The sequence below is a fragment of the Nerophis ophidion genome, linkage group LG07 (genome assembly GCF_033978795.1).
Source record: "Nerophis ophidion isolate RoL-2023_Sa linkage group LG07, RoL_Noph_v1.0, whole genome shotgun sequence".
Lineage (NCBI taxonomy): Eukaryota > Metazoa > Chordata > Actinopteri > Syngnathiformes > Syngnathidae > Nerophis > Nerophis ophidion.
This window is the reverse complement of record NC_084617.1, coordinates 20,958,336-20,974,013: the sequence shown is the minus strand read 5'-3', so window position 1 is coordinate 20,974,013 and position 15,678 is coordinate 20,958,336. Positions and strand designations below refer to the sequence as shown.

The window sequence follows — 15,678 nt, the reverse complement described above, 5'->3', positions numbered from 1 at the left end:
GTTTCTTCGTTTGTTGTGAAGCGGAGCGGTCAAGCGAACATGTTTTCTCTATGTCAACCAGCATGTTTTTGGATGGGGAAATTGTGATATATATCTTACCTGTAGACATCAGCTGTCAAAAAAGGCAGCTGTGAGCTTGGCTCCTGGGCTTCTCTCTGAGACACTGCGTGTTCACCGCAGCCATCCGACCTCGAGGTATGTCTTTACAATCTTTAAAATCTCACTAAAACACTATTAAAACAATAAGCAGATAAGGGATCTTCCAGAATTATCCTAGTAAATGTGTCTAATTACATCTGAAACGCTCATACTGCCGCCGCCCGGAGCCGTCGCTTTTTTAAAATTTTATTTTATTTTTTTCTAGTCCTTCACTATCAATATCCTAATTCACAAATCTTTCATCCTCGCTCAAATTAATGGGGAAGTTGTCGTTTCTCGGTCTGAATTGCTCTTACTGCTGGTGGCTCCCATTAAAAACAATGTGAGGATGTGAGGAGCTCTACAACCCGTGACGTCACGCGCACATCGTCTGCTACTTCCGGTAAAGGCAAAGCTTTTCTATTAGCGACCAAAAGTTGCGAACTTTATCGTCGATGTTCTCTACTAAATCCTTTCAGCAAAAATATGGCAATATCGCGGAATGATCAAGTATGACACATAGAATGGACCTGCTATCCCCGTTTAAATAAGAACATCTAATTTCAGTAGGCCTTTAAAGTACCAATGATAGTCATAGTGGGGAAATTTGTCCTCTGCATTTGAGCAATCCCCTTGATCACCCCCTGGGAGGTGAGGGGAGCAGTGAGCAGCAGCGGTGGCCGCGCCCGGGGAATCATTTTTGGTGATTTAACCCCCGATTCCAACCCTTGATGCTGAGTGCCAAGCGGGGAGGTAATGGGTCCCATTTTTTATAGTCTTTGGTATGACTCGGCCGGGGTTTGAACTCACAACCTACCGATGTCAGGGCGGACACGCTAACCACTAGGCCACTGAGTATTAGTGTTATTGTTAGCTCTTTAGCTAATAGTGTATGTTTATACATAAAAATAATGCATTTTGATACTTGAAAGTATACCGACATTTCTTATATTAGCATGCTGGTATATTACGGTAGCATTTTTCCTCATTTTCACAGTCACATGCTTGCATGCTAACAGTAGTTTGCTAATGTTAGAGTGCTAATGTTTAATGCCTTTTTTTGTGCTAATTTTGTGGGTTCTTACCTAAAAATCATGGTTTTTGATACTTGGCGTCATTTTGTAGGTATGCTAATGTTTCTATAATAGCATGCTGACATTAGCATGCTGATATATTACAGTAGCATTTTTGCTCATTTTGAATGGTAACACCTACAAACGGTCACAGTCACACGCTTGCATGCTAACATTAGTATGCTGACATTAGCATGCTAATGTTTTATGGTCATTTTTTTTAAGCAAATTTTGTATGTTCAAACTTAACAATCATGTTTTTTGATACTTGGCGCCATCTAGAAAGTGTACCAATATCTGTTATATTAGCATGCATACATGAGCATGCTGATATTTTACGGTAACATTTATGCTCATTTTGAATGTTAACACATATAAATGGTCACGGACACTTGCTTGCATGTAAACACTAGTAAGCTGATGTTAGCATACTAACGTTTTATACTCTTTTTTAGCAAATGTTATACGTTCTAACATAAAAATCACGTTTTTTGATACTTGGCGCCATTTTGTGAGTATGCTAACGTTTCTATAATAGCATGCTAACATTAGCATGCTGATATTTTACGGTAGCATTTTTGCTAATTTTAAATGGTAACACCCACAAACGGTCACGGTCACGTGCTTACTTGCTAAGAGTAGAATGCTGATGTTAGCATTCTTACGTTTTATATTCCTTTTTTTTAGCTAATTTAGAACGTTCTAACCAAAAAATCCTGTTTTTGATACTAGCCGCAATTTTGGGAGTATGCTAACCGTTCTATAATAGCATGCTGACATTAATATGCTGATATTTTACAGTAGCTTTGCTCATTTTGAATGGTAACGCCTACAAACGTTCACGTGCTTGGATGCGAACAGTAGCATGATGATATTTTACGGTAAAATGTTTGCTCATTTTGAATATTAACACCTACAAACGGTCATGGTTACATCCTTGCATGCTAACAGTAGGATGATGATGATAGAATGCTAACGTTTTATGCTCTTTTTAGCTAATTTTGTACGTTCTAACTTAAAAATCATGGTTTTTGATACTTGCCACCATTTTGGAAGAATGCTAACGTTTCTACAATAACATGCTGACATTAGTATGCTGATATTTTACGGTAGCATTCCTGATCCGTTTGAATGTTAACACGTGCTTGAATGCGAAAAGTAGTATGCTGATGTTAGCATGCTAACGTTTTACAATCTTTTTTTTAGCTAATTTTGTACATTCTAACTTAAAAATCATGGTTTTTGAAACTTGGCGCCATCTTGAAAGTATGCCAATATCTCTTGTATTAGCATGCATGCATTAGCATGCTGATATTTTAATGTAGGATTTTTGCTCATTTTGAATATTAATACCTACAAACGGTCACGGTCACATGCTTGCATGCTAACAGTAGCATGCTGATGTTAGAGGGGAAACGTTTTATGCTCTTTTTTTTATTATTATTTAATTTTGTGTGTTCTAACTTCAAAATCATGTTTATTTTTATACTTGCCGCCATTTTGAATCTATGTTAACGTTCTATAATAGCATGCTGACATTAGCATGCTGATATTTTACTGTAGCTTTATGAAAATGTTGAATGTATTCAACTCCAAATAGCGCATTACGGTATTTCCTTTTATGTGGTCACGTGCTAGCATGCCTAACGGTCGCATGCTGATGTTAGCATGCTAATGTTCTTTGCTCGCTTTTTAGCTAATTTTGTATGTTTTAACTTAAAACATAATGGTTTTTGATACTTGCCGCCATCTTGGATGTATGCTAACATCTCCTATATTAGCATGCTAATGATAGGATGCTAAAAGTTTATGTTAGCATGGGGGACGGCGTGGGGCAGTTGGGAGAGTGGCTGTGCCAGCAACCTGAGGGTTCCTGGCTTGATCCCCACCTTCTACCAACCTCACCACGTCCGTTGTGTCTTTGAGCAAGACACTTCATGGCCTTGCATGGCAGCTCCTGCCATCAGTGTGTGTGAATGTATGTGTGAATGGGTAAATGTGGAAATAATGTCAAAATACCTTGAATGTAGAAAAGCGCTGTACAACTAACCCATTTACCTTTTAGCTTTTTAGCTAATTTAGCTTGTTTTAAACCTAAAAATGATGGAATTTGATAACTGGGGCCATCTCGAAAGTATGCTTAAGTCTTTAATGTTAGCATGGTAATACTGGATGCTATTTTTTTTGTTAAATTTGAATGTTTACATATACAAATAGTGCATTTACCCGGTCAGGTGCTAACATGCTAATGTTAGCATGCTAACGTTTTATGCTTGTTTTTTCTTCTTCTTCTTTTTGCTAATTTTGTATGTTTTAACCTAAAAATCATGGATTTTGATCATTGGCGCCAACTATAAAGTATGTTAGCATCTCTTATATTGGCATGCTAATGTTTTATACTATTTGTTTGAAAAGAGCACAAAAAAACACAGCATTTTTTGGGAAAAAAACAAGAATCAATCAGTCAATCAATCTATCAATCAAAGTTTTACTTATATAGCCTTAAATCACAAGTTTCTCAAAGTGCTGCACAAGCCACAACGACATGGCTCTGATCCCACATCAAGGCAAGAAAAAAACTCAACCCAATGGGACGACAATAAGGAAACCGGTGCAATTAGATCCATGTTGAGTGGAAATTTTAGTTTTTGGTCTGGCCCTCACTGACTTGGGACCATTGCAAAATTATGTGCGTCCCAAAGTCACCAGCCTTGGCGTCACTATAGATAGCGATTTTAAACTAGACAAACAAGTCAATGGCATTTTAAAATCGTGTTTTTATCACCTTCGTCTTTTAGTAAAGGTTAAACCGTTTTTATCTTTTAACCTTTTTGAACAAGTCGTGCATGCTTTTATTTCAAGTCGCCTGGACTACTGCAATGCACTTTATGCTGGCATTAGCCAAAAAGCTCTCTCCCGGTTGCAGTTAGTCCAGAACGCGGCAGCACGACTTTTAACAGGGGCCAGGAAACGCCAGCATATAACCCCAATTCTTCAGAGTTTGCACTGGCTCCCTGTTCATTTTAGAATTGATTTTCAAACATTGCTGTTTGTTTTTAAATCTTTACATGGACTGGCACCTCAATATATCTCGGACCTTATCCAAATTTACATTCCTGCGCGCGCTCTGAGGTCCGAGAGCCAGTTCCAGCTCGTGGTGCCCAAGACCAGACTTAAGACCAGGGGAGACAGGGCCTTCTCTGTGGTCGCCCCTAAGCTCTGGAACACTCTGCCCCTCCATGTTCAAACTGCTTCCACAGTGGAGATTTTTAAGTCTCGTTTTAAGACCCACTTTTATTCTTTGGCTTTTAACACTACGTGAGTTGTGTGGTCCTCTGTTCTCTGTTGTCCTCTGTGTTTTTTATACACTTTGATTTCTATTTTACTGTTTTAATTGATTTTACCCTTTAAAATAGTTTTTAATCATATTTGTTTTTATATTGTTTTTATTGGTTTTATATTTATTTATTTTTTGTTTTTATTCAGTCATTGGTGGAGCATAATATATATATATATATACTTTTTTTATTTTATTTTATTTATTTATTTATTTTTTTACAATTGTTTTTAACACGGCTGTGCAGCACTTTGGAAACGTTATTTTTGTTTAAATGTGCTATATAAATAAAGTGGATTGGATTGGATTGGATTGGATCTACTCAGTGGCCACTATAGTGGTTAGAGTGTCCGCCCTGAGATCGGTAGGTTGTGAGTTCAAACCCCGGCTGAGTCATACCAAAGACTAGAAAGAATGGGACCCATCGCCTCCCTGCTTGGCACTCAACATCAAGGGTTGGAATTGGGGGTTAAATTCACATAAATGATTCCCGGGCGCGGCACCGCTGCTGCCCACTGGTCCCCTCACTTCCCAGGGGGTGATCAAGGGGATGGATCAAATGCAGAGGACAAATATCACCACACCTAGTGTGTGTGTGACAATTATTGGTACTTTAACTTTAACTTTAGTTAGTAGTGTGAGAGTCCAGTCCATATTGGATCCAACATAATACTGAGAGTCCAGAAGAAAAATGGGAAATAAAACATAATGTAATGTGAAAAAGTTGACATTTTGATACTATTAAATTGTTTTTAGCGTTATTTTTCAATTTTAAAAAATACTAAATGGTTACTGCTGCTTATTTTAGTAAAAAAAACAAAACATAAATGTGAGATAAAAAGGGCAAAAAGATAATGTAATGAGAAAAAGTTGACATTTTGATACTATTAACTTGTTTTTAGCGTTATTTTTCAATTTAAAAAAAATACTAAGGTGTTACTGCTGCTTATTTTAGTAAAAAACACCAACATAAATGTGAGATAAAAAGGGCAAAAAGATAATGTAATGAGAAAAATTAGACATTTTGATACTATTAACTTGTTTTTAGCGTTATTTTTCACATTTTAAAACATCTAAATGGTTACTGCTGCGTATTTTTTTGAAAAAACCCAAACAAAATGTGAAATAAAAAGGGCAAAAAGATAATGTAATGAGAAAAAGTTGGCATTTTAATACTATTAACTTGTTTTTAGCATTATTTTTCCAATTTAAAAAAATCTAAATGATTACACTCCTCTCTGAGCTGCTACCTTACCGTGGTAGAGGAGTTTGCGTGTCCCAATGATCCTAGGAGCTATGTTGTCTGGGGGTTTTCATGCCCCCTGGTAGGGTCTCCCAAGACAAACAGGTCCTAGGTGAGTGATCAGACAAAGAGCAGCTCAAAGACTTCTATGGAATTACAACGAAATGAACCCAGATTTCCCTCGCCCGGACGTGGGTCACCGGGGCCCCGCTCTGGAGCCAGGCCCGGAGTTGGGGCACGATGGCGAGCGCCTGGTGGTCGGGCCTGTTCCCATGGGGCCCGGCCGGGCACAGCCCGAAGAGGCAACGTGGGTCATCCCTCCAATGGGCTCACCACTCATAGGAGGGGCCATAGAGGTCGGGTGCATTGTGAGCTGGGCGGCAGCCGAAGGCAGGGCACTTGGCGGTCCGATCCTCGGCTACAGAAGCTAGCTCTTGGGACGTGGAACGTCACCTCACTGGGGGGGAAGGAGCCTGAGCTAGTGCGCGAGGTAGAGAAGTTCCGGCTGGATATAGTCGGACTCACCTCGACGCACAGCAAGGGCTCTGGAACCAGTTCTCTCGAGAGGGACTGGACCCTCTTCCACTCTGGCGTTGCCGGCAGTGAGAGGCGACGGGCTGGGGTGGCAATTCTGGTTGCCCCCCGGCTCAAAGCCTGTACGTTTGAGTTCAACCCAGTGGACGAGAGGGTAGCTTCCCTTCGCCTTCGGGTGGGGGGACGGGTCCTGACTGTTGTTTGTGCTTACGCACCAAACAGCAGTTCAGAATACCCACCCTTTTTGGGTACACTCGAGGGAGTACTGGAAAGTGCTCCTCCGGGTGATTCCCTTGTCCTACTGGGAGACTTCAACGCTCATGTTGGCAACGACAGTGAAACCTGGAGAGGCGTGATTGGGAAGAATGGCCGCCCGGATCTGAACCCGAGTGGTGTTTTGTTATTGGACTTTTGTGCTCGTCACAGTTTGTCGATAACAAACACCATGTTCAAACATAAGGGTGTCCATATGTGCACTTGGCACCAGGACACCCTAGGCCGCAGTTCCATGATCGACTTTGTAGTTGTGTCATCGGATTTGCGGCCTTATGTTTTGGACACTCGGGTGAAGAGAGGGGCGGAGCTTTCTACCGATCACCACCTGGTGGTGAGTTGGCTGCGATGGTGGGGGAGGATGCCGGACAGACCTGGCAGGCCCAAACGCATTGTGAGGGTCTGCTGGGAACGTCTGGCAGAGTCTCCTGTCAGAGAGAGTTTCAATTCACACCTCCGGGAGAACTTTGAACATGTCACGAGGGAGGTGCGGGACATTGAGTCCGAGTGGACCATGTTCCGAACCTCTATTGTCGAGGCGGCTGATTGGAGCTGTGGCCGCAAGGTTGTTGGTGCCTGTCGTGGCGGTAATCCCAGAACCCGTTGGTGGACACCAGCAGTGAGGGATGCCGTCAAGCTGAAGAAGGAGTCCTATCGGGTTCTTTTGGCTCATAGGACTCCAGAGGCAGTGGACGGGTACCGACGGGCCAAGCGGTGTGCAGCTTTAGCGGTTGCGGAGGCAAAAACTCGGACATGGGAAGAGTTCGGGGAAGCCATGGAAAACGACTTCCGGACGGCTTCGAAGCGATTCTGGACCACCATACGGCGCCTCAGGAAGGGGAAGCAGTGCACTATCAACACCGTGTATGGTGCGGATGGTGTTCTGCTGACTTCGACTGCGGATGTTGTGGATCGGTGGAGGGAATACTTCGAAGACCTCCTCAATCCCACCAACACGTCTTTCTTTGAGGAAGCGGTGCCTGGGGTATCTGTAGTGGACTCTCCTATTTCTGGGGCTGAGGTCGCTGAGGTAGTTAAAAAGCTCCTCGGCGGCAAGGCCCCGGAGTTCCTTAAGGCTCTGGATGCTGTGGGGCTGTCTTGGTTGACAAGACTCTGCAGCATCGCGTGGACATCGGGGGCGGTACCTCTGGATTGGCAGACCGGGGTGGTGGTCCCTCTCTTTAAGAAGGGGGACCGGAGGGTGTGTTCCAACTATCGTGGGATCACACTCCTCAGCCTTCCCGGTAAGGTTTATTCAGGTGCACTGGTGAGGAGGCTACGCCGGATAGTCGAACCTCGGATTCAGGAGGTACAGTGTGGTTTTCGTCCTGGTCGTGGAACTGTGGACCAGCTCTATACTCTCGGCAGGGTTCTTGAGGGTGCATGGGAGTTTGCCCAACCAGTCTACATGTGCTTTGTGGACTTGGAGAAGGCATTCGACCGTGTCCCTCGGGAAGTCCTGTGGGGAGTGCTCAGAGAGTATGGGGTATCAGACTGTCTTATTGTGGCGGTCCACTCCCTGTATGATCAGTGTCAGAGCTTGGTCCGCATTGCTGGCAGTAAGTCGGACACGTTTCCAGTGAAGGTTGGACTCCGCCAAGGCTGTCCTTTGTCACCGATTCTGTTCATAACTTTTATGGACAGAATTTCTAGGCGCAGTCAAGGCGTTGAGGGGTTCCGGTTTGGTGGCCACGGGATTAGGTCTCTGCTTTTTGCAGATGATGTAGTCCTGATGGCTTCATCTGGCCGGGATCTTCAGCTCTCACTGGATCGGTTCGTAGCCGAGTGTGAAGCGACCGGAATGAGAATCAGCACCTCCAAGTCCGAGTCCATGGTTCTCGCCCGGAAAAGGGTGGAGTGCCATCTCCGGGTTGGGGAGGAGACCCTGCCCCAAGTGGAGGAGTTCAAGTACCTAGGAGTCTTGTTCACGAGTGAGGGAAGAGTGGATGGTGAGATCGACAGGCGGATCGGTGCGGCGTCTTCAGTAATGCGGACGTTGTATCGATCCGTTGTGGTGAAGAAGGAGCTGAGCCGAAAGGCAAAGCTCTCAATTTACCGGTCGATCTACGTTCCCATCCTCACCTATGGTCATGAGCTTTGGGTCATGACCGAAAGGATAAGATCACGGGTACAAGCGGCCGAAATGAGTTTCCTCCGCCGGGTGGCGGGTCTCTCCCTTAGAGATAGGGTGAGAAGCTCTGCCATCCGGGAGGAGCTCAACGTAAAGCCGCTGCTCCTCCACATTGAGAGGAGCCAGATGAGGTGGTTCGGGCATCTGGTCAGGATGCCACCCGAACGCCTCCCTAGGGAGGTGTTTAGGGCACGTCCAGCTGGTAGGAGGCCACGGGGAAGACCCAGGACACGTTGGGAAGACTATGTCTCCCGGCTGGCCTGGGAACGCCTCGGGATCCCCCGGGAAGAGCTAGACGAAGTGGCTGGAGATAGGGAAGTCTGGGCTTCCCTGCTTAGGCTGCTGCCCCCGCGACCCGACCTCGGATAAGCGGAAGATGATGGATGGATGGATGGATAAATGATTACAGCTACATTTTTTTTTTAAATACAACAACATAAAATGTGAGAGAAAGGGGCAAAAAGATAATGTAATGAGAAAAAGCTGATGTTTTGATACTATTAACTTATTTTTAGCATTATTCCCTCCCCCAAAAAATCTAAATGGTTACTGCTGCATATTTAAAAAAAACAAAACATAAAATGTGAGATAAAAAGGGCAAAAAGATAATGTAATGAGAACAAGTTGACATTTTGATACTATTAACTTGTTTTTAGCATTATTTTTCCAATTTAAAAAAATCTAAATGGTTACTGCTGCATATATTTTTTTTTAAATACAACAACATAAAATGTGAGAGAAAAGGGGCAAAAAGATAATGTAATGAGAAAAAGTTGACATTTTGATACTATTAACTTGTTTTTAGCGTTATTTTTCAAATTGGAAAACATCTAAATGGTTACTGCTGAATATTTTTTTAAAAAACCAAACAAAATGTGAGATAAAAAGAGCAAAAAGATAATGTAATGTGAAAAAGTTGACATTTTGATACTGTTAACTTGTTTTTAGTAATTTTTTTTCAAATAAAAAAAAACTAAATGTTACTGCTGCATATTTTTTGAAAAAAACAACAACAACAACAAAAAAAAACATAAAGTGTGAGATAAAAAGGGCAAACAGATAATGTAATGAGAAAAAGTTTACATTTTGATACTATTAACTTGTTTTTAGCGTTATTTTTCAAATTTTAAAACATCTAAATGGTTACTGGTGCATATTTTTGGAAAAAAACAAACAAAATGTGAGATAAAAAGGGCAAAAACATAATGTAATGTGAAAAAGTTGACATTTTTATACCATTAACTTGTTTTTAGCAATTTTTTTTCAAATAAAAAAAACTAAATAGTTACAGCTGCATATTTTAGGGAAAAAAAAACATCAAATATGAGATAAAAAGTGCAAAAAGATAATGTAATGAGAAAAAGTTGACATTTTGATACTATTAACTTGTTTTTAGCATTATTTTTCAAATTTAAAAAAATCAAAATGGTGACTGCTGCATTTTTTTTTTTTAAATACAACAACATAAAATGTGAGAGAAAAGGGGCGAAAAGATAATGTAATGAGAAAAAGCTGATGTTTTGATACTATTAACTTGTTTTTAGCATTATTTTTAAAATGTAAAAAAATCTATATGGTTGCTGCTGCATATTTTTTGGGGGAAAGAACCCCCAACATAAAATGTGAGAGAAAAGGGGCAAAAAGATAATGTAATGAGAAAAAGTTGATGTTTTGATACTATCAACTTGTTTTTAGCATTATTTTTCAAATTTAAAAAAATCTAAATGGTTACTGCTGCATATTTTTTTTTAAACAAACATAAAATCTGAGATAAAAAGGGCAAAAAGATAATGTAATGAGAAAAGTTGACATTTTGATACTATTAACTTGTTTTTAGCAAAAAAAAAATTCAAATAAAAAAACGAAATAGTTACTGCTGCATATTTTAGGGAAAAAAACATTAAATGTGAGATAAAGAGGGCAAAAAGATAATGTAATGAGAAACATTTGACATTTTGATACTATTAATTTGTTTTTAGCAATTATTTTTCCAATTTAAAAAAATGTAAATGGTTACTGCTGCATATTTTAGGAAAAAAAAAATTAAACGTGAGATAAAAAGGGCAAAAAGATAATGTAATGAGAAAATGTTGACATTTTTATACTATTAACTTGTTTTTAGCATTATTTTTCCAATTGAAAAAAATCTAAATGGTTACTGCTGCATATTTTTTTTTAAAATACAACAACATAAAATGTGAGAGAAAAGGGGCAAAAAGATAATGTAATGAGAAAAGGCGGATGTTTTGATACTATTAAATTGTTTTTAGCATTATTTTTAAAATGTAAAAAAAAATCTAAATGGTTACTGCTGCATATTTTTTGAAAAAACCCAACATAAAATGTGAGATAAAAAGGGCAAAACGATAATGTCATGAGAAAAATTTGACATTTTGATACTATTGACTTGTTTTTAGCATTATTTTTCCAATTGAAAATATCTAAATAGTTACTGCTGCATATTTTGTGGAAAAACCCAACATAAAATGTGAGTTAAAAAGGGCAAAACGATAATGTAATGAGAAAAATTTGACATTTTGACACTATTGACTTGTTTTTAGCATTATTTTTCAAATTGAAAATATCTAAATAGTTACTGCTGCATATTTTGTGGAAAAACCCAACATAAAATGTGAGTTTAAAAGGGCAAAACGATAATGTAATGAGAAAAATTTGACATTTTGATACTATTAACTTGTTTTTAGCGTTATTTTTCAAATTTTAAAACATCTAAATGGTTACTGTTGCATATTTTTTGAAAAAACAAACAAACAAAATGTGAGATAAAAAGGGCCAAAAGATAATGTGATGTAAAAAAGTTGACATTTTGATACTATTAACTTGTTTTTAGCATATTTTTTTCAAATAGAAAAATAAAAAAATAGTTACTGCTGCATATTTTAGGGAAAAAAAACATTAAATATGAGATAAAAAGGGCAAAAAGGTAATGTAATGAGAAAAAGCCGATATTTTGATACTAATAACTCGTTGCCACCTACAGTATAACACAAAGCTCACACCAAGTGTTGTCTTTAAATATAAATATAACGTCTGTTTTTAGCATTATTTTTCAAGTAAAAATGTGTTTACCCTTTTCCTTGAATTTATCTAACTTGTTTGTACATTTTTATCTAATGTACCTTCGGAGTATGACACAAAGTGGAATTCTGCCTGAACTTTTGAGGCTTTTTTTCTTGCCTCTTTTCCATTTTTGCTGTGTTTGTGTGTTTTTCTCAATCGGTTTTGTTTTTTCGGATGTGCTATGGGCCGAGAAAATACAAGCGGCATGTGGCAAATGGTCCCCAGGCCGGACTCGGGACACCCCTGCGTGACACTAACAGGATGCTAATTACTTACCTTCTGTGTTGTTTTACTGTTTTATTTACTGTAGCATTTAATATTACATGTCCTGTGTCTGCTAGCATGTGCACTGTTCACCAAGCGTCATGCTCCGGGGGCCCGTTTATCATAAATCATAAATCTGCTGCTTTCATATCAGAAATCTGTGCATAAAAGTATAATTTCCTGTAGTGGATAGAGTGTGGAAGGCCAGGTATAAGACGAGGAGCGCATCATGTAAGAAGACAGCGTGATATTGTGCTTTGGACAAGGCTGTCAGCCTGCTCATTTGCAGAGTGGCGATATGAGAGGAGGAGGAGGAGGCTGGCGTCATAAATGAAAAGTGAAAGGTTGGTTAGAAGTCAGATTTATTGCCGGAGAGGCTGAGTGGTTGACTTCTGCAAAGTCAAACATGCACGGGGCGATGCTTATGGCGACTATTTTAGTCGATATCGTTATTACATCGTTTGGCCAACATATACGGTTATTGAAGGGAAAAAAGCTTAACTTGTACTGCTTTACAGGTTTTATATGTGGCACGCTTCAAACATATGTAAATATATCTAATGCCAAACCTGTATTTGTTAGAAGTGCAGGGCTGTTCCGCCAAGAGTTTTATTTTTCGAAACCCCCCCATTCCAACTTTTTTTTCACTTTTTTTTATCAATGTGAAACAAATTGTTCTACTTTAAAAAAAATGTTTTAATCAAGCTTGATTAATTAATGAATGTTTTCTACTAAAACAAAATCAAATGGTGAATATACTATATATTGTATACTATATATATTTCCCTTGATTAAAAAAGTAGAAAATATTGTTGACTTGAAGAATAATATGACATCTCTCTCTATATATATATATATATATATATATATATATATATATATATATATATACATATATATATATACATACTATATTTAACATATATACACATATATATACGTACATATATATATATATATATATATATATATACACATACTGTATTTAACATATATACACATATATACACGTACATAGATATACATATGTATGTATATGTACATATACATACTGTATGTAAACATATATGTATATATATATATATATACATACATATATACATATATATAGACATACATATATATATACATATACATATATATATATATATATATATATATATATATATACATACAGTGTGTATATATACATATACACACTGTATGTATACATATATGTATATATATATTTATACATATATATATATTTATTTCTATATATGTATGCATACATATATATACATATATGTGTATATATGTACAGTATGTATATGTATTTATACATATATATGTATATACATACATATATGTATATACGCATATCGCATATATGTATATATATACATATATGTGTATATATGTACAGTATGTATATGTATTTATACATATATATGTATATACATACATATATGTATATACGCATACCGCATATATGTATATATACATATATATACATATATATATATATGAATATATGTGTATATATGTTAAATACAGTATGTATGTGTAGTATGTATATATATATATATATATATATATATATATATATATATATATATATATATATATATATATATATATCTACACATCTGAGGAGTCCCTGGGAGTCGGAGCAAGGGGGAAAAAAAATGGGCATACTGTTCTGTTCTTTCTGCCTTTCGCCACTGTCGAATATTTTGATAGCGTTCGAATTTTTGAAGTTAAGCGACTGTGTTATACATATATTCGTATATATATGTATACATACGAATATGTGTAAATGTATTCAGTTATAAACATTCATTCACTTTCTCCTTTCCTTCATGGATCTGAACTTTACCGCTGCCAGCCTTTTTTTTAAATTTTTATTGTAATATTTTCAGCAAGGGGTCTCTAACCCTAACACAAGTTTAGTAACAGAGGCAGTGCACTAGTTCTACGCCCTCAGACAAATTCATATAATACGGATATTTGGCGTCACTTTGAAGCGTTTGTTAATTTCCCACCATGTCGATTTTCCACCTGCTGCGTCTAAAGGGAGCAAATCGCCGGAGAAACCACTCTGAGGCGGCCGCCTCGCGCTCCCACGGTTGAGCGCCCCGGTCCAGGATAACATCCTGGCTGGGTATTATCCTGAAGGAGGGCGCGTCACTCCCGCCGTGATAACAGCCTCATCGACAGGACACGGCAGCTCAGCAGACGGTTGGCCGAGCACGAAAACGGCGGCGTGTCCCCTGCGAGATGGGGGGCCTACTGTTCTTGAACGCCTCTGGGGGCGCCGCCTGGGATAACCTTGGCTGGCGTGTGATGCGAGAAGGGCGGCGCGGCGCGTTGACTAAGAGGGCTGTCAAGCAATTAAAACTATTTCATCAGCTTAGTCACCTTGTTAGCTTGCTAGCTCGGCCAGCATGTGCCACGCAGGGATGGAGCGTGTGCCAACAATATTGTTTTCTGTACGGCTTCACTTCTTTTTACACTTGCATGGCAGCGTCGTTTAATTTGCATAAATACCCTTTATGGTTATCACTCCATGTGTTTCATTGTGCATCCATGCCTCAGTATGGTTTGTATGAGTGCACAAAAAAAAATCGATTCACATCCTAATCCCGATTTTAAATCAATTCATACATTTGAAAACTCGTTAACATTTTTTAAATTTTGTAATACATTTTAAAAAATTGTTTTTTATGCCATGCAACCAGAAGTAGCTTTTCTACCTGTTTCAAAAAAGTTTTGTTATAATTATTCTTCCATATAATACGTTGCGATAGTCGGGTTTCAATCGAGATGAATCGAGAATTGATCCTGAATTGAATCGTCACCCCAGGAATCGGATCGAATTGTTCAACGCCCGAAGATTCACACCACTATCATTTATTTTGTAAAAATGACTCCAAAGGATACAAAAAGATTTGGATGAAACTTTCAGGAAATGTCAGAAACGGGATAAGGAACAAGTCATTACATTTTGAGGCTGATCCGGATCATTTCTACTAAGTGACCGTTAGGGGTGCAACAAAATTGTGATTTAAAATTCTTATTTATTCCGATTCTATATCAATTCATAATTTTCAAGACTCAATTAAAAACAAATTATATATATGTTTTTTTTCTGCTTATTATATATATATATATATATATATATATATATATATATATATATATATATATATATATATATCCATCCATTTTCTACCGCTTATTCCCTTTTGGGGTCGCGGGGGCTGCTGGCGCCTATCTCAGCTACAATTGGGCGGAAGGTGGGTTACACCCTGGACAAGTCGCCACCTCATGAAGAATATATATATATATATATATATATATATATATATATATATATATATATATATATATATATATATATATATATATACACACACATATATATATATATATATATATATTTATTCATCTGTCCATCTATTTATCCTTTCGGTGGCAGAGGGGTTAGTGCGTCTGCCTCACAATACGAAGGTCCTGCAGTCCTGGGTTCAAATCCAGGCTCGGGATCTTTCTGTGTGGAGTTTGCATGTTCTCCCCGTGAATGCGTGGGTTCCCTCCGGGTACTCCGGCTTCCTCCCACTTC

At 38.5% G+C, this 15,678-nt stretch overlaps 1 protein-coding gene across 2 annotated transcripts in view; it reads left to right on the top strand.

The window, feature by feature from the left end:
• The window catches only part of mybpc2a (myosin binding protein Ca), a 122,350-nt gene that overhangs the window by 46,544 nt on the left and 60,128 nt on the right, over positions 1–15,678 (top strand). The window lies entirely within an intron of this gene.